This window comes from Lycium ferocissimum, chromosome 8, assembly GCF_029784015.1.
Source record: "Lycium ferocissimum isolate CSIRO_LF1 chromosome 8, AGI_CSIRO_Lferr_CH_V1, whole genome shotgun sequence".
Taxonomy (NCBI): Eukaryota; Viridiplantae; Streptophyta; class Magnoliopsida; order Solanales; family Solanaceae; genus Lycium; species Lycium ferocissimum.
In genome coordinates, this window is record NC_081349.1 from 16,181,812 (window position 1) to 16,202,583 (window position 20,772).

A 20,772-nucleotide genomic window follows, 5' to 3' on the forward strand; every position below is an offset into this window, starting at 1 on the left:
TTTTGAGCCTGAAAAATAGCAAAACGAGCATAATTTTACAAATTTAATTTTTCAATAAATCAAAAAATGGGAGCAAGACCATACACCATAATAGGGACAAGACCAAGATCTTCTTCCGGGGTTGTTTTTAGACCAAGAAGTTTGCATTTGCAACAAATTCCCGTGTTGACATTGGACCACGGTTCTAAGCATAGGATCACTCTCATCCATACACAATCGACCAAGGTCAATTTTTTCCATAACAAACCCTAAGAAATGAAAAATGACTAAATATGAGCAAGAATCACTCAAGAAATTTAAAACAATAAATTTCACATGAACGAAAATTTAAAGAGAAATAAATGAGAAATAAACCCTAGCTAACGAACCTCTTTCCAACGATTGGAGCGATTAAGGTGTTGATTTTTAGAGGTATAACGATTGGAGTGGTTGAAGTTATGGAGCCGTTTGCTTTTTTTTTGACAAAAAAATGGAGATGGGTATTAAATGGGTGAAGAAGAAGATGAAGTAGCCGTTTGGGTGTAAAAATGGAGGGAGTTCAAATTAATCTACATGGCATCTACGTGGCGGTCCGGTTGGCGCTCCAAAACACGTCACATGCTCTTTTTTAAAGGCTATAACGCGCCACCGAGCGGTGTATTCACGCTCTTGTCCACATCAAAAAAAGGGGCATTTTAATATCTCGAAAAAAAAAATTTCGGGGGGGTAATAGGTCCAACGCAAAGGTTAGGTGTGTAGTTGGCATTTTGGTCAAACGTTGGGGGTATTTTGACTATTTCTTTAAAAAATACAACATCAATTGATGCGGACTTTAGTTTAAATGGAAAATTTGACATCAATAGTAATGAACTTAAAGGTTGGTAGACATAAAAATAAAGGTTGGACGAAGTGGGTCTCTTTTTACAAAATATAAACTTATGGTTCAAATTTTATATTTATAATTTTTAAAACCATGATTTGAAACCCCAAATCATGTATGTCCAAACATTGATTTTATCTCATGGTTTCAAACCACATGCATGTCCAAACACCTACTAAGTAAACTTTGAAAATGGATTAGCAACTTACTCAATCACTAAGATATCTCAAACATTTGTAAGTTTACATTTTGGTAGTTTTAGAGTTCATACATATTGCTATCACAAAGCATTCCTTAAATGCTTTATTCTAGAATTTCGAAATATATTGAAGAATTCTATAGCTAAGCGGATGGATTGACCAAATTATGGTTCTGATTTTGTATTTGTCGTGGATGAGAGCAATTCAATCACTTCCAAGTGCTAAAGCTAACATTGTCCGATCCTGAAGTTGGCTCATCTAAGAGTAATATAGGGGATAATGGATCATGTCAACTCTTATTGACATCCTTTTTCTTTCACCACATCAAATTCCTCTGTTCTCTTCATCTTCAACAAAGTTGTCATCTATATGATCAAGGCCAAGTCCTATATCATAAAAACAATGTCATTGAAAAGTCTATGACGCATTCTAGCTTTTAGCTGCTAAAATAGAGAAGCAATCTCCAAAATTCAAAACTGGGTTAATCTCATAATTGTAGGTACCATGTGTTTCAATTCTTTCGAACAAAAGAGATTTGATGCTTTTCAATCCATTGTAATAATTCAACTACCTACTTGCGACATGATCTATAGATAGGGTACTCCCCTTTCCTAGACTAGGATCTACTTTTTTTTTTCTTCTTCTTAAACTAACATAATACCTGTAACAGTAAGTCCACATATGATAATTCATGTTCATCTTGTAATATTTGTAAATAGGCACTGTATCTGTAGAATTGCATTTTTGTTGATCCAAAAATGGGTAAGAGCTTTATTTGAAGCTATTTGTTTACATCTTATAAAGAATGGTCAGTGATGCACTCTATCTGATTAGATAGATAAGACATCTGTTTCAAAAGCAAACATAAATGTGCATATTATAAGACACAAAACTAATTGCATGGATATCTTTCTTCAGTTTCTATTATGTATCATAACTGACGTGGTTAACTATATTTGTGTAAATAAGATATAACTATTAACATGCCCATACAAAATCCAAGAAGAAATTATTTCCATAAAAAAAATAGACTCACCAAATTCCCATCATAAAAGGAGAAAAAGGTGCACAAAAAATCAACTGTAAACTCAGATACGCAATATTTATTCCGAGTTACTACTAAAATGTTTCCTTGTTTCATTTGTCTAATGGTTACCTCGAAAGTGTTCCTCGGTAAGTATAATCCTTAATAATCTTACTGGATTTATCAATCAAGCTTTCACTTGACATTAAAAAAGCTGCTTGTCTTATATTTAGCGACCAAAAAGAGTACACACGCAGATGCACAACTTGTAAATAATTAGGAGTATTAAAGATAAATAAAAGACTCACAGCCAAATTAACGATAAAGCATCTGCAACCTTTTCTACTTCTACATATCATATGCTTCCTCCAAATGGATCTCCTTGACACGACCTTTCCACGACAACTCCATGTCTTCAAAAAAAAAAAATAATCATGGATGATAGGATAGGAACTTATCTTTTGATCACTTTCAATATGTACAAATATTATTTCTCACTGATTCTACAAGATATCTCTCCACATTCATTTACCTGAACTAACAAGCAGTTAATCTTAATCAGATCTAAAATTATAGCACTTTTTAACAGAATGGCAAAAAAAATTCTAAGTCAAATTACTCAATACATGATGAGAAGCTATAAAAGGAATTGAGGCATGGACCAAACTCTAAAAAGGCAACAAATAAAATCGGTACAAATTCTACAAGAGCCGAAAGAATTATAGAAAAAGCAAGCGGCATATGCATGTGACTTACTAACAAGAAGCTAAATCAGAAATGCTTTAGCAAGCTCATCATAAACCTCAAAGGCCGCTTCAATTAATTAGTTCTCTCTGCTTCTCAGAAGCAATTGCTTCCATATTAGCAGGAATATTTTCTGTGATAAACTTCTAACTACGAAAAGGCAAAAATAAATACAAGCCAGGTGGAGCAATCTACCTATCATATTTCACCAGACATCTTTAAGCTAAAGACAGAGCAGATCTATTGTAACCATGAAAATATCAAGTTTTTGACTGCATGAAACCAATAAGACGTGGAAGTCACGTTCTAACACAATCAAAACTTGCACAACAACACTGTGGTGCCGAAGCTTTAAACTTGCATGTATGGAGAGAATATAGAACAAGATATCGCATTGACAATTCACATGTCAAAGTTAGAGGAGAGAAGCAATGTGAGAGATAATTTCAATGATTTTATATATGATGCTGAGCTGTATATTAGAAAAAAGGTTCTTTACAATAATTAGTGCTCCCTGCCAAAAAATGAATGAGGCAAACTCCGGATGTAGCAGTGAATCAAGTAGCATAATATTTAGACAGAATACAACCTTGTTTGAACCTCAACCTAAATGTGAATTCCTACTTTTTTATATTGGCAGATATAAAGGCTCTATCTTTACTATATCACGATGACTTCCTTACCTTCATTATTTTAGAGGTCTAAGAAATTGACAGTCTAACAAGTTTAACCCTTTCTAATTTGTTTCAAGAATGATGACAATGATCTTGATGACTTTCAATTTCTAGGGAACAATGAAAATGTCGCCTGACAGCAAAGCAACAACATAAAGATCAACAAAGTTTAACTTATATAACAAACAAAAAAGTTTTATTTAGTAGGCGTTTGGCCATGAAAACCAAATATTATTCATTTATTTTTGGAGTTTTAAAGTTGGAGTTAAAGATGGAGTTGTGTTTTGTTATAGTTTTTGCAAAGATTATTTGGCTGTTTGAATGTAGTGAAACTAAGATTTTAGGTGTTTTCAAAATTCCAAGGTTTTAGGTGTTTTCAAGTTGTATTTGGATTTTTCATGGCCAAACGCTGATTTCCAAATAAAGTGAAAAAAATTCTGGAAAAAAGTGAAAAATTCTCATGGCCAATCGGGCAAACTCTAGAAATGAAATAGGCCTTTGATGATACATAACTAACCTGGTTGAGAACTTACGATGGTCTACACCCATCAAATCAATTTTATTAATAAAACCTAGTTTGAAATTTCATGTCTTCTGATTTGTCTATCCAGTAATCAACTGACTTTGCACACCACCAACACTACAAAGATCAGGAATGAAACCATCAAGAACACACAGTGATATTTTCACTTCAATTGCAAAATTAACATTACCCGGCGTCAAGAACGTTCAACTGCAACACACAAGCAGGAAAAAAAATGGAACCACAAAATGGGACGACGAAAAAAGGTGCATAAAGTATAATAATAAGAAACAAATAGATTGAAAAAGACGTAGTATTGACAAATTCAGCTAAATTGATAATAACCACAGGAAAGGTTACCATTAGTAGAGCTTAGACATATGACAATAATCTCCTTTGCTATTATATTTAGCTCGATTGCGTTGTATAGTTGTTTTGTGACAACAAGCTTATCTTCTTTAGCAGTCAAATCATAAGTGAGTTTCTCTACTTTCAAAGTTACCTCTTGATTCTTGGTTAATAGCTCATTACCAGCTCTTTCCAAGTTCTCGCACAACTAAAAAATTTCAAGTTTAATTCCTCTTATTAGATGATAGGAAGTAAAGGCCAGACAGAAAATAGGAAGGAAAAAAGTATGTTATGTATAACTCAGTTATAGTTATACCTTCGATATTTTGGCCTCAGCAAGATGAATGCTAAAAACCACAAAAGTAAGACCACCGACATGAGATTTCTTTTCATAATCAACACAAGCCTTGTATTGACTTTAATACCATGTCCAATTTACCTTACCAATGAAAACACATCCAATTGGGACTAATATGTAAAATACAAAACTACTACTGCATAGCCTCTATGAGTATTTCTCCAAAAGAAATTATGAAAAAAGTCCCCCAATTCACATAACTGTAAAACTATGCATTGTTGAAGGCAATCCTAATATACTCGAATATAACAAAAGAGAAACAAAAGAAGTTCTTACCAAATAGTTTAGTTGTTTCAGGCATATCACCGAACACTTTGGGTTCATTAATCTGCATAGTTTAAAATCTCATCACTCTGAATAAAGATTGAAAGAATAAAATAAAAGAAGAAGAAAAGTAATGTCAAGATGGAAAGTGTCCCTAACTATAAAATATAGTGAGTAACATTTACAGATCTAGAACTATTAGAAATTAGTAACAGGAACAAAAATCGTGCACCTGTTAACAACAGTGAAAAATTCACAGAACCTTTGTTGAAGAATTGCACCAAGACAATTCTACTTCACTAGGAAATAGAACACTGATATCACCAACTAGAAGTCTTGTGTGTTGTTGGAGAATAATTAGAGGAAAGAAGAATTCTTTTTCTGGTTTTCTTAAAGAAGAAAAACATCATCTGTTTCTTTTTTAAAGAGGGGAAGAGGAGAAGAAGTTAATTAACTTCCCCACACACTCCACGTTAATAACCTGTAAGTCATCCTAAGAGGAGTGGTAACTTCCCACTTAAACTCTTCTTATCTTTTCCTCCTAACCAGGTCGGGTCTGTCCACGTGGGCGACCATGACCCAAGCTCAATATCTAACATCTCCCATTTCCCACATGGTGGACTAGACTCATACTAGTACCATGCTAATAGCACACAACACACATAATTCATACAGATAAATAGTTCGTGCGACCTGCGTGCATCAAGAGCTAATAACTATTAAGGTATTACAAGAGCTCCATGTAGGAATTCAATCACATGCAGAAAGAATCCACTATCAATTATAAGGATCATATTACTCGCAATACCCCAGATATCATCCGCTACACCAGTAGCTATTTATCTGATCCCTCATCCTCCTAAGAGGTGAACTCGAGTTCATGTTTAACTTTATATCTATAATTACACTTGACACCCTTATGGTAAGTGCAATGGCCGACCTATGAATGTAAGTTAAATTAATAATTTTAATTGTCTTTCCTTTCTACTCGAATCTATCTCTTCCAAATCAACTGCTTTCCTAGACATGCACTGCATGGCCGAATCACTCATGCTATTAGTAACATGCTAAAGCAGCAACACTGATTGAAACTTCAAGAAACTGTCAAAGGTCAAAGGGTATTCCATTGAAAAGTTAACGTAACTTTTCGGGGTCTCACACAATGAAGAAGTAGGGATCTATTCTTTGATTAACCCATTGGTCACTTAGCACACGTGGTATGAAACACGTGCTATGGTGTTCTCACCTTATATTGGCGCATGTGTCTCACTCTTTTACTCATTCAATACCGTACAGATCTTGATCTAGATATCTCCAAAATGTCTAACCCGAGCGTCTCTCTTCAATGATCCTCAAATCCATCTTCTTAGAGAAACTCATGTCTGGCTTACAAAATAAGTCATAACATGGTGGTGGAACTTATCTCTTCACGTTACTCAACGTAAGAGGCGATTGCTCGTGTGAGAGAGCCAATCTCACGACTTGTTCAACACGCTTTATCAATAAAATTACATCATCACATGTATATAAGATATGAACACAAATTCAAGAGCAGAATATTGATGAAAATATTATAAGAACTAAGTCATTTTACAATACAAAAATATAATCATATCCTACCCAAACCTATAGCCATAACATGTTTCTCAAACAGGTCTCTAGATATCGCCTTTGTAAAAGGATCAACTATCATTTCTCGCGTAGGTATGTATTGTAAAGTTACGTCTCCACTTGCTACTCTGTCTCTTACAAAGTTATACTTGATGTCAATGTGTTTGATTTTGCTGTGATACTTAGGATCCTTTATGTATGCAATAGTCGCTTGACTATCACAATGTAAAATCATTAATCCTTGAGAATTCTTTGCTACACCCAAATGCTCAAAGAATCTTTTTAACCAAACATCTTCTTGTACTGCAGATGCACAAGCCACAAACTCAGCTTCTATAGTTGAAAGAGCCGTGCAAGTTTTTTTCTTGCTTTTTCATGAAATAGCACCACCATTAAGTAAGAAATCATAACCGAATGTTGATTTTTTATCGTTCCGGTCACCACCCAATCAGCATCTGCATATCCTCTCAAGTGTTGAATAATCAACAGTTCCTTTCAGGTATCGGAAGATCCTCTTCACAGCTTTCCAATGATCTCTTCCAGGGTTGGACTGATACCTGCTAACCAGACCTATGACATAACAAATGCCCGGACGAATACACATCATAGCGTACATCAAGCTCCCAACAGCACTAGAATATGAAACTCGAGACATGTCTTCTTTTTCTTTTTCAGTCTGCGACACATTTCTAGGCTTAAAGTCTCACCTCTTGCTATAGGAGTATCCATGGGTTTGCAACTATTCATTCGAAAGCGTTCCAAAATTTTCTTTATATAAGTTTCTTGAGATAGACTCAAAGACTTCTTGGAACAATCTCTTTAGATCTTAACACCCAATATATAATCTACTTCACCCATGTCAAATGACTTTGAAAGCCATGACTTAATAGTTTTCACATACTCCAAATTATTTTCGGCTATAAAATATCATCCACGTAAAGAGAAAGAATTACAAACATTCCATTGGACTTCTTCACATAAATGCAACGGTCTTCATCGATCATGGTGAAATCATATGACATCACCTCGTTGTGAAATCTCAAATACCATTGCCTTGAAGACTGCTTCAAGCCATAAATAGATCTTTTTAATTTGCAGACTTTCTTTTCTTGGCCTTTAACGATGAAACCTACAGGTGTTCCATGTAGATTTCCTCGTTTAGTTCTCCATTAAGAAAAGCTGTCTTCACGTCCATTTAGTGTAACTCTAGATCTAAACGTGTAACAATAGCCAAAAGTAACCGAATTGAGGTAAGCTTCACAACTGGCTAAAAGGTTTCTTCATGATCTATTCCAGCTTGTCGAGTAAAACCTTTTCCAACCAATCGTGCCTTATATCTTTCTATTGACCCGTTTACTTTACGTTTAACCTTGAGAACCCATTTGTTCCCAATAGCTCTACGCCCAGAAGGAAGGACAACCAGATCCCAGACTTTATTGGTTCTCATGGACTCCAATTCTTCTTTCATTGCTTTCATCCATTCATCTTTTCCAGGACCAGTCAAAGCCTCAGTCATAGAATTAGGCTCATCCAATTCTGTGCGAGACATCAGGAAAACATAATCTTCAATCTCATAAGATCGTTTAGGTACACTTTTCTTGGTACTTTTATGTTGTTAAAATTCAGATTCCTCTAAAGGATTTTGGGATTCAAAACTCCCACTTGGACTAGGAACCGATCGTTAATCTATTTGACTATCAAACATGTACGAAGACAATGTTTAATCATCTGAATTTAACATTTTGTAAAGAGGCTCTCCTTATTTTATTTTACCCTTTTTGGGAAAATCATTCTCTAAAAATGTGATATCTCGTGATTCAATTTCAGTTATACTTCCATCTTCTAATTCACCAATGAACACATGCCCTTTGGAGTGTTTTGAGTATCTTATAAAGATACATTTCTTCCCTTTTGGACTCAGTTTTCCAAACTTACCAAAATGATCTTTTACATATGCAGCACAACCCAAAGGTCGTAGATCAATTAGGTTTGATTTATGACCAGTCCATAGCTCATAGGGAGTGGAAGTAACTGACTTAGAAGGCTTTTTATTTAGTATGTAGGCCGTAGTCAATAACGCATCTCCCCGTAAAAGAGATAGGTAAATTTTCCTGCGCCATCATTGACCTTGTCATGTCCAATAATATTCTATTACTCCTTTCTGCTACACTATTCTGTTGAGGTGTGTAAGGAGGAGTTAACTGTATCGTAATGCCTTTTTCATCACATAATTCTTCAAACTGTTTTGATAAATATTCACGGCTTCTATTGGTTCTTAAAGTCTTTATACTTTTATCTAATTGATTCTCAACTTCATTCATATATTTTCTAAAGCATTCAAGTGCTTCAGATTTATGAGAAATCAAATAGACATAACCAAAGCGCATGAAATTATCAATAACAACAACAACAACAACAACAAGCCCAGCATAGTCCCACCATGTGGGGTCTGGGGAGGGTAGAGTGTACGCAGACCTAACCCCCACCTCAAAGGTAGGCGATCAAGCTTCGAGAGACCCCGGCTCAAGAGAGAGAAGAGGAAGACAAGAGGAGAACAAGACAAAAGGTCGGGATAGCCAAGCATATCGAAAGCAATATGATAACACGAATACCAAAAGCGAGAAAGTCATGGTAGAACCATCCAGAAATTAAGAAGCATTGAATACTAAAGATAAATAAAATAATCAAAGAAAAGTTACTAGTTTCAAAAAAAAAAAAAAAAGGTAAATAAAAAAAAAAAACAAAAAAAACAAAAAAATAAATAAATAAATAAAATAATCAAAGTTCAACGTCCCAACAACTATAATCAGCAATCAAATGCATAAACCAAAAGGCAATAGACAAGTGAGCAAAACTGCAACTACTATGGTGAAAAGTGGTACGCCACCTAGCCTTCTATCCTAATCTCGAGTCCTCCACAACCTCCTATCTAAGGTCATGTCCCTGTGGTAGAAATCCGTGCCATATCCCGCCTAATAACCTCTCCCCACTTCTTCGCCTCCCTTTACCTCTCCCGAAACCATTCATAGCCAACCTCTCACACCTCCGCACCGAGCATCCGTGTTCTCCTCTTCACATGCCCAAACCATCTCGGGCCTCACTTCCCGCATCTTGTCCTCCACCGATGCCACTCCCACCTTGTCTCGGATATCTTCATTCCTAATTCTATCCTCCTAGTCCGTCCACACATCCACCGCAAGATTCACATTTTCGCGACTTTCATCTTTCGAATGTGACATTTCGACCGGCCAACACTCGCTCCGTACAATAAATTCGGTCTAACCACCACTTTGTAGAACTTGCCTTTAAGTTTTGGAGGCACTTTCTTATCACACAGCACTCCGGAGGCGAGTCTCCATTTCATCCACCCTGCACCAATACGATGTGAAACATCGTCGTCGATATCCCCATCTTCCTGTATAATAGACCCAAGGTACTTGAAACTTCCTTTCTTTTGAATGGCCTGGGTACCAAGCCTCACTTCCTCATCAACCTCACGCGGTAGGCCACTGAACCTGCACTCCACGTATTCTGTCTTGGTCCTACTCAATTTAAATCCTTTAGACTCCAACGTCTGTCTCCAGCCCTCCAGCTTATCGTTAACTCCGTTGCGAGTCTCGTCAATCAAGACTATGTCATCCGCGAACAACATACACCAAGGCACCTCACCTTGTATTTGTCGCGTCAATTCATCCATCACCAAGGCGAATAGAAACGGCAAGAGCCGATCCCCGATGCAAACCCCATCGAACAGGGAAGGGCTCCGAGTCTCCTCCTACCGTCCTTACCTCGGTCTTAGCTCCATCATACATGTCCTTTATCGCTCTAATGTACACCATAGGTACACCTTTAGCCTCCAAGCATCTCCATAGACCTTTCTGGCACCTTGTCGTAGGCCTTTTTCTAGTTCTATGAATACCATGTGCAAGTCCTCTTCCGCTCCCTATACTCGCTCCACCAATCTCCTTACAATAATATGGATGGCTTCGTAGTCGAGCGCCCCAATGAATCCAACCGGTTCTCTCGAAATAGACACACCCTCTCTCACCCTCATTTCCACCACCCTTTCCCACACTTTCATGAGTGACTTAGCAACTTGATACCTCTATATAGTTGTCATGTTTTCTAATGTCTCCCTTGTTCTTGTACACGGGAATCATTGTACTCCATCTCCATTCTTCCGCATCTTCGCCGGTTTTGAAAATGACATTAAACAATCCAGTCAGCCACTCCAAGCCTACCCTGCCTACATTCTTCCAAAATTCTCCAGGAATCTCGTCAGGTCCGGTCGCTCTTCCCCTGCGCATCCTACGAACAGCTCCCTTAACCTCCTCAACCTTTATACTCCTACAATAACCAAAGTCGCGACGCCTATCAGAGTGCTCTAAGTCTCCCAACGCAATGTCTCTGTCCGCTCCTTCGTTCAAGAGTTCATGAAAGTATGATCGCCATCTCTCGTCTAATGCGGGCTTCTCGTACCAACACTTGGCCATCCTCGTCCTTGATGCACTTCACGTGATCCAAGTCGCGTGCCTTCCTCTCTTGCCTCGGCGAGCTTAAATAACTTCTTATCCCCACCTCGTCCTCTAGTTCGCATAAAGGCGTTCAAAGGCCGCCGTTTTAGTCGCCGACACCGCTAACTTCGCCTCCTTTTCGCCATCTTATACTTTTCCCGTTCGTCCGCTTCTTCATCATCCTTGCTATCTACCAGCTTCATATATGCCTGCTTCTTTGCTTCTACCTTCCCTTGGACTTCTCCATTCCACCACCAATCCCCTCGGTGCCCACCACGGCGGCCTCGTGAGACCCCCAATACCTCTCTAGCTGCTTCCCGAATGCAGCTGGCCGTCCTATCCCACATACTGCTCGCATCCCCCTTACTATCCCACGCTCCCATAGCCATCAACTTCTCTCCCATCTCTAGGGCACTAGACGGAGTCAAACTCCCCCACCTAATCCTCGCTCGGTCATCCACAACCTTCTTCTTCTTCTTCCTTCTTATCTCCAAATCCATCACCAATAGTTTATGTTGGGTCGTAAGATTCTCACTCGGTATGACCTTGCAGTCCTTACAGAGGCCTTTATCATCTTTTCTAAGGAGCAAGAAGTCATTACATTTATGAAATTATCAATAAATGTAATGAAATACAAAGCACTAGACCTTGCCCTCACATTCATTGGACCACAGATATTAGAATGGATTAATTGCAACAGGGAATCTGCTCTCTTAGCCTTCTTAAATGGTTTACGCGTAATCTTTCCTAAGAAGACAATTTTCACAAGTTGGCATTTCAATTTTGGAAAAAGGACCTAAATGCCCTTCCTTTGTCAATCTATTCATCTGGTCTTGCCTTATGTGACCTAATCTTGCATGCCATGTAATAACATCAACTTCACTGTTACTAGAATAACGTGTCATTATAATAGTCATAAGTTGAAGGATTACAATCTAAAACGATAAAACCATCATAACGAAGTCCAAAACCATCAAACATATTGTCCTGAGTAATTCTAACACCGTTGCAACTAAACTTTAAATCGAAACCTAGATCTAGAAGAACAGACACATATACTAAGTTACGTCCGATCTTTGCAGCATATAGGACGTCATGCAACATCAAAGTTCGGCCACCACGCAAGTCCATTTTACGAGTGCCTATCCCTTTGACTTCAAGCTTTGCATTATTTCCTACATATATCCACCTTGATCCAGGTAAGACTCGACGAAACTCCACAAATGCTTCTCGATCACGATTCACATGGTCAGTGACCCCTGAGTCTACGATCCACACAGGATAAGATTCAGTTAGTAAAAAAGTGCTAGAAACATATGTAGCACTTAAAGATGCGTTTAGAAATGCTACCTTTTTCGGCTCGAGACACTCATGAGCGAAATGCCCTGGAACATGGCAGTTGTAGCATTTCATCTTACTCTTGTATTTCTTCTTGAAAAATCATTTTCGCTTTTTGGGATTTGGCTTGTTCCTTTTCTTGGAGGTTCCTTCTCCTGTCTCTTTACCCTTTCCGTCATTTTTCCAATTCTCCTTGCGTTTGAATCCTTAAGAATTTGTGCCACTGGATTCTGCCACATAGGCATTAGATAAAGTTTTAGCAGCACCAAGCCGCTCGTCTGCAAACTCAACATGACGGGCAATATCAGAAAAAGTTTTGATGCTATCATTATGGGTTAAGTTAACCTTCAAATGTTCCCAACTATTGGGAAGAGACCGGATCACTGCCTAAAGGTGTTGCTTATCAAAGAGAACATAACCATCACTTTTGAGTTGAACAATCATGTTAGACATCACCCTAAGGTGTTGCTTGACATTGTGATCATGACGCTTCATAAGTGTCAAATTTGATAGTCGACTATCTAAGGCGGTCACGTGGTACCGCCAAAGTCTCTCGTAAGCGTGCCCTCATAAAGATGAGCAAGAGAGGTATTCTTCACATTCGTGAATGAGATCATCAACAACAGAACTCACAATAATTTCACATGCAGTAGAATCTTTCTTTTTCCACGTATTGTAAGTTTCCAGATACCTTTTGTGTTGGGCAGTGTTACTCTCTTCTGGGTGAACCAAAACATGGTTAATACCTTCCAGAGCATCATGCTCTTCCAGTACATACTATATTTTATGACTCCAGATGTCGTAATTCTCGCCATTCAGTTTTTCACCTTTGTTTAAATCAAAGAATGATGCTCTTAGGTGACATATCTGTTGATTGAGACAATTAAGCAAGTTTTTTACTCATCAATATTTACTTTAACAAATTTATGCATGTTATATTCTCATTCAAGCAAATTGATTCCCATAAATGACTTCACGTTTAGTGTAAAATCGAAATGTCACAAAGTTTTCGATCATCATCTACAGTCTAAACGTTTGATCAAAAATGGAAAAAACAAATCTCAGCGTGAATTTTATTTAATAACTTTCAATTAAGTCTCAACACATTTAAAATAAATAAATAAACGGGATATAAAAGAAAGTTAAACAACATAATTCCATATATTGAAAAAGAAATTCACAATGCAAATTACAAGTTCATAAGCTCCCACTTGACTTCAAGTTCTCGAACATACACCTCAAAAGGTTGACTTGGAATGAAATCGTGATAAATTCTAACTAAAGTACCACTCCAAGGCTCTCGGAGGGAATCTACTAAAATTGCTAAAGCTTCCCAATCCGAGATTTCAATAAAATTAGCCAGTTCTTCTCGTTTCAATCGAAAAAGTTCAATATGTTCAGGCACTGAAGTATTAGGAGACATCTTAAAATCTTTAAACTCTTTAAATTTTTTTCTCTCCTTCCCTTCGTATAGCCCTTTGATCCCTTAGTAGATTTTGCGTCGCTCTCAGAACATTATTCCTTATGACTTCACGTCCACGGAAATATGTCCTACGATGACATACTCTTCTACATTGTCTCCTTGCTCAATTTTGGGAACTCCCACTTGGAGTACTTCGAGCTTGTCCCTGTCTAGCCTTGTCTGAAATGGGAACAATCTTATCTTATATATATATAAAAAGCGTAGCACATGCGCCCGCCCCCGCCCGCCGCGCGCGCCTTAGAATCTATTTATTTTTTTTGTCATTTTTTTGCCACTTTCTCACTATTTAAAACAGGAAAAAAACAAATAATTAAAACAGTCATAACCCTATCAAACCCAAACGACATAATCAAAACAGTCGTAATCCTCCTAAACTGAAACGGCTCATTAATTCTGCTGTTGTATTTCAAGCCGTCTAGAAAACTGCCTGCATTCACCCAAAAACTTTCAGATTTTCCGCTTCCAATGGCACCAAGGCCGAAAGAAAATCAATGGAGGGGAAATCTATTGTCGTTGAGAAGCATCATGTTTGATTGGTTTTTGCTTCTTTCTCTTTACTCACACTGGCCTGAACAACAGGCGGAAGGCTTCTGCAAGCGATCGTGACGTATTTTTGCTATCGTTACTTCTCCTAACAATTTAAAAAAATCACTTTTCTAAACACAATCGGCATATTCATTATTTGAGTCGTTATCACGGTTGAGAATATTGCCTGCTCTTTGAATGCCAAGTTTTTGCTCATTCAGTCCAAATTTTTTTCTCCAAAGTTTACAGTATTTTGGATCCCATGAGAAGCAGGAAGATTAACCAAAGCGATTGTGAGATATCTTTGTTCCTCTTCTTTCGTCAAAGGTAAATCTCTTCTTTCTGATTGTGAGATTTGTTTGTTCTCTTTCATGTTTGGTTAGTATTTCCTTAACTTTGTATCCAGTATTCTGAAATCGTGCCTGATTTTTGGGTCTTTTGGTGGTTTTATTGTCCACTTTACGATCTTCATATAATTCTACATGTGATATAGAAGAAATCGTTAAACACTAGCAGTAGTTTGAGAAATCAACACACTAGCTATTTTTGGACTATACCACTATGGCATACTACTAATATTTATTCAAACAAATGTGGTGTTGTTCCTGATTTTAACTGAAATGGAAGTGAATACTAACCCCCACCCCCACAAGGCAGATGTGATTGTAAATAATGTGGCTCAAACAATTATTTATGTGATAGTCTTAGGAGCATTGGTATGTTAAAATAGTGGGAACAATTACTTGAACCCTTGAGATTGCTCTGTTCATGTTATTAATCAGTTATGTATTATTGCAGGATCTGCTAGCAGATATCAGTGGACATGAACAAGTAAGTATAACCAGTAAAGTCATGCTTATAGCGCCAATAAAGCGATCGTCATACCCCATTTTTTGAGGGCTCTATTTTTTCCTTAAAGATGTATTTTATATATATAATCGAACAAAGTTTTTCAAAATTAAAATTGATAAAATCTTATCTATGATCAACAATGTCTCAAGAGAGTTTGAATGGATTAGCTATATTATCAATTGAAAAGGAATTGTTACAACAAATAGATTATAGAATAGTAATTAACGAATTCTCATATTATAAAACTAGAAAAGTAGACTTTAAATAAAAGTATATATGATGATTTTCCCTTTTTTTTTTAAAAAAAAAAAAAATTAGGGTCTGTCTCTGAAGTTTGGCGTTAGGCTTCCAATTTTGTTGAGACGGCCCTGAGTATAACACTAAACAATTATTATATCCATTTCAAATATAGAGTTCAAATACATCAGGCTAATTTGTTTTTCCTGAAACCTGTCCACAAACAGATCATAGGAAAGGCTGTTGCTAGAGAATCACTTGAGAGATAGGAGCTTTATTTGGAAGGCCCCAACCATATGAAATTTCTCAAACATTATGTCTGAGCAGGAAAACATTATTGAGCATTCTTCGAGACAATTCAGAAGATGAACGGATTATAATGAGAAATTTTGTATGTATATGAATCTAGGCATTACTATTATTTTTTATTATTTTTTTGTCAATGTTTGGCCTTTTTTCCTTATGAAAATGATGAAAAAAGTGTTTATTAAAGGAAATAATTAGGTATTCAATAGTCATCTCTTTTCCCTAAAAATTAACCGGTGCTTCTTTAAATCCTCTTGATTCCAGTCTCTTCCTCCTTTTGGCGTATGTCCTCATTCTGTATAACGTCTTCTTCTTTCCTTCTTCTTCCTCCCCTCACCATAGGTACTCGCCAAGGTAAGTATCTTCTTTCTCGCTTTTGAGGTTTGTTTGGTTAGTATTTCATGTTTCTCTATATTCATTACTCCCAATTTCTGCCGGAATTTATGTTTGTCGTGTAGCACTTATGATAGTTTGGTCTGTCATTTCTCTTTTAACTGTAATAATTCTTTAAGGAAAATTTAGTTAAAGAAATCTAGTGCTCTAGACTTACGACTCTAACAACAACAATAACATACCCATTGAGTCCCACAATGTGAGGTCTGGGGAGGGTAGATTGTACCCAGACCTTACGACTTTATGTTCTCATTTTTAATCGAGTGCCTATGATACAACATTAAGGACCGAAGTTGTTCCTCAAGCACCCCAGTACATATCCTACAATAAGCCCTGCTTCTCATTCAACAAATAACTTCTTATTATCTACTATATTTATCTTATTTCCTGAATTTTTGTGGATTTTTTGCTTTATTTTCTCCTAATTTTTATGTTTAATTGACTTTTAGTTTGCAATTGTCTCTGCTCCATACATGTATTGTTGCTATTTCACGATTATATACATTATTCTTATTCAACGGTTTGTTCATTTTCATGTTTGCAGCTTATATATTATTCCTCGAGGCTCCTTAATTAGATAAAACTTAAAAAAGCTTTGATAAAATATAACTTACTGTACATTACGCGGAAGTTTGCAAAGGGCAAATTAATCAACTATATGTTATTTATAAGTGTTTCTTTCTCATAAAAACAAGGAATAGTATATGAATCCATTATTAGCTTGATGATTATTTTATGAATTTACTGAAGCTTTATCGGACCGCGCGAAGCGCGGGTAAATTTACTAGTGAAACAATAAGAATGGACATACCATTCAATATGACAACACATGCCACATTACTCGTAGAAGACGAAACACGTTTAAGGATCATATACCAATATAATGACGTGGCTATTAGGAGGTTATAAAAAAAATACTTTTTATTTTATTTTACTTGACATAATTTCAACACTTCATAACCCACTCGTTTTAAATATCTTTTTAATGAGTAATATATCAACGGAAAACTAGTAACAAGTAGATTCTGAAAATATATATCACGCATTGTAATTCTTAACAAGCAATTTCCAGAAATTAAATTACAAAATGCAGTTTTTCAAACAAAAAAAAAACTGTCACAATTTTCGGCTTATCTTCAAAAAATCATAACTCACTCGTTTTAAATCCATTTTTAATGAGTAATATATCAACGGAAAGCCTGTAACAAGTAGATTCTGAAAATATATACCACTAATTGTAATTCATAACAATCAATTTCCAGAAATTAAATTACAGAATGCAGTTTTTCAAAGAACTGTCACAATTTTCGGCTTATCTTCAAAAAATCATAACTTACTCGTTTTAAATACGTTTTTAATGAGTAATATATCAACGGAAAGCCTGTAATGAGTAGATTCTGAAAATATATGCCACAAATTGTAGTTCATGACAAGCAATTTTCAAAAATTAAATTACAGAATGCAGTTTTTCAAAAAAAACTGTCACAATTTTCCGGTTCTAAAGTTACGTGAACAATTTTTTTTTTTTTATCCTTTTGAATTGTCCATTGTCCATGGAAAGAAATTTTTGATCTCTCTTGGAATATGGATCGAAACTATAATATATGCAGCCAAAGATTAATATGGCAAAATACTTCCAACTGGACAATATTAATATATAATTCGACTCTATATCCATGTTCCAACTTCATCAAAAATAAAAAATTGTCCATAGGACCAAGACATCATTATTCCAAGAACAATTTCAAAAAGTCCATCAAAAGTGTAAAGGAATATCAATCCGTTTCAAATTACTCTTTCTCTGTGAAGTGGGATTTGATGTTGTTTAGAATTATGAAAGCAAAGCCAAATTACAAACTTGAAATTGCAATATCCAAACAATTAAATATAACAATAGTGCTCGTATTCTGATTGGAGAGAAATACATAGTCTCTAAATTCTTTGGGGACTATCTTATGTGGCAGCATCAAATTTGTCGAATAACACTAATTACACTCGTGTTTTAATTTCAAATTAAATAAAGAGTGTGTTGCGACTACATTGCATTGGTGCTTAGAATCATTTCTCTATCTTCATACAAATTTGTTTTCAGATATTACTGTCAAATAAAAAAAAAATCTGGGACAACAATTTTTGTGACAGTAACTTTTTCAAAAAGATTAGGAGACAAATAAACCCTAGGCTCTTATGCCATTATTAGAAATTAGTAACAGGAACAAGAATCGTGTACCTATTAACAACAGCGGAAAATTCACCGAACCTTTATTGAAGAATTGCTCCAAGCCAATTCTACTTCACTAGGAAATAGAACACTAATATCACAAACTAGAAGTCTTGTGGTGTTGTTGGAGAATAATTAGAGGAAAGAAGAATTCTTTTTCTGTTTTTCTTAAAGAAGAAAAACATCGTCTGTTTCTTTTTTAAAGAGTGGAAGGGGAGAAGAAGTTAATTAACTTCCCCACACACTTCACGTTAATAACCTGTAAGTTATTCTAAGAGTAGTGGTAACTCCCCACTTAAACTCTTCTCGTCTTTTCCTCTTAACTGGGTCGGGTCTGTCCACATAGGCGACCCAAGCCCAATATCCAACACACCGTGAAAGTAAGTTAATTTATGACTATACCAATACTGATACTTTCAACAACTAAATAAAAATTATAAGTATCAAAAACCAACAACAAGCTTAACACTACAATTACATGAGGTATCTATTTTGAAACGTGGATGTGCAGATCAATTAGAATTATTGACATGCATGTTACAAATCTAATAAAAACAACTATGCAGAAGAGTGCCATAACTAAAATTGAACCAAAATGGACAAACTTCCAATGGCCAGAAATCACTGCAAGAAATAAAAAAATCTTACCCGAAGTAATGAATGAAATGCAGACTCGAAAATTAAAAACGGGACAATCTGGGGAATGATACCCAGAAGCGGAGGACAAATGCAGGATAAAAGGAAATAAAATACAAAGGAGGGCAAAAAAAGAAAGATAGAATCTGCTGGAATATTGAAAAAAAAATGTTGGGCGCTTTGTAAATTTAAGCATGCATAATAATGTGCACGTGTCAACCAAATAGGAATTCATAAGGAGTTTATATTTACATAAATGCCCTTGGTCGTACCAAGGGACTTCCACTTATTAATAGTTTAAAAAAATTAAATATGAATTGTGAAATTGGTCTCACAGTAAATTTATATTGGTTCGGTGATCTTCAAATCGGCCTTCTTTGTTTTTTCTGTTTTTTTTTTTTTTTTTTAATTTTTTCATCTTCTTCACCGAAAAAACAAACGTTGACAGCCATGAAACCCACCCTAAAGAAAAAGTTTCTCTCTCTATGTGTTCAACGTACGTTAGCTTTCGTACGCTGGTGTGGCCGCCATGGCTAGAGGAAGTGGCAAAGCTCAAGATCAAACCCTAGGGCAAGGACGAAGACGGAGGCGTGGTCATCCACAGAAAATACCATTAGCTGAGTTCGTTAATTTAGATGGGATTGGTAGCCAAGCAGAATTGAAGGAACCAACTGAGAGGACGGGGGTGGTAACACCAATTCAACCACCAGTGGCAATCATAGAGGCTGGGTCTTCACACACCTCATCGGTAGGTAAGCGTCTTAATTCCAGTGCACCACCTTCAATTGAGCGTACTGATGGGTCGGTGGCCACTAGTCCCAAGAACAATGAAGGGCATCTGAGAAATGAAACAACAGAGGTTATGATAGAGGTAAGGGTGTCAAGTGGGCCGGGCCGGGCCATTTAAATGTGGGCCACAAGGGGCCGGGTCGGGCCGTATGTTAAGTGGGCCGGGCTGGGGGCCGGGCTTGGAGAGGGAAAGGGTGTCCGGCCCAGCCCACCTCGGATAGGGGCTACACGTCGGGCTAATCGGGCCCATTAGTGGGCCGGGCCGGGTTTTAGTTAGTGGGTCAGGCCAAGTTTTAGTTAGTGGGCCGGGCCGGGTTTTAGTTAGTGGGCCGAGCCGGATTTTAATTATTTTAAAAAAAAATTCTAATGCTAAAATTTATTAAGTTTGATACTTTAAAATCTAGTTGTTGTCAACTTTATTTTAACCATCAAGTTCCTTAAATTATACTTTGGCTCTATTTTCAAACTATAAATACCATTCATTCTTCTCCATATTATCTCACAATTCCCTACTCTTCTCTTTCTCTAAATTTCCTACTCATCTAAATGGGAACAATGCACATGAGTTTTGATACTAAACCAAAGTTCTTAATTTAATTATCTCATCCGATCCTAAGTCCTAATGTCATGTGCAGATTGTCACGTCTCCATCATCGGTGGAGACATTTCAATACGCTAAAAAATATTTAATTATTATTATATTAAATATTTGAAACTAATAAGATTATATTAATATATTATTATATATATAACTAATAGTTTATATTATTATATACTGTATAACCTATTGAAATATTTTTGAACTTGTGTAAGCCAACAACAAGATAGTAACTTAAAAGGGGTATTTGATTTATTTCACGCATCGAATTTTAG

At 36.3% G+C, this 20,772-nt stretch overlaps 1 long non-coding RNA gene across 1 annotated transcript; it reads right to left on the minus strand.

Moving 5' to 3' along the window:
• Positions 1 to 2,744: 2,744 nt before the first annotated feature.
• Positions 2,745 to 19,243, minus strand: LOC132066658 (uncharacterized). Its single transcript, XR_009416900.1, has 3 exons — positions 19,123 to 19,243; positions 5,007 to 5,058; positions 2,745 to 2,977 (listed from the first exon to the last, which is right to left on the minus strand). It is a non-coding gene; the product is annotated as an uncharacterized LOC132066658 (long non-coding RNA).
• Between the last annotated feature and the right edge of the window lie 1,529 nt (positions 19,244 to 20,772).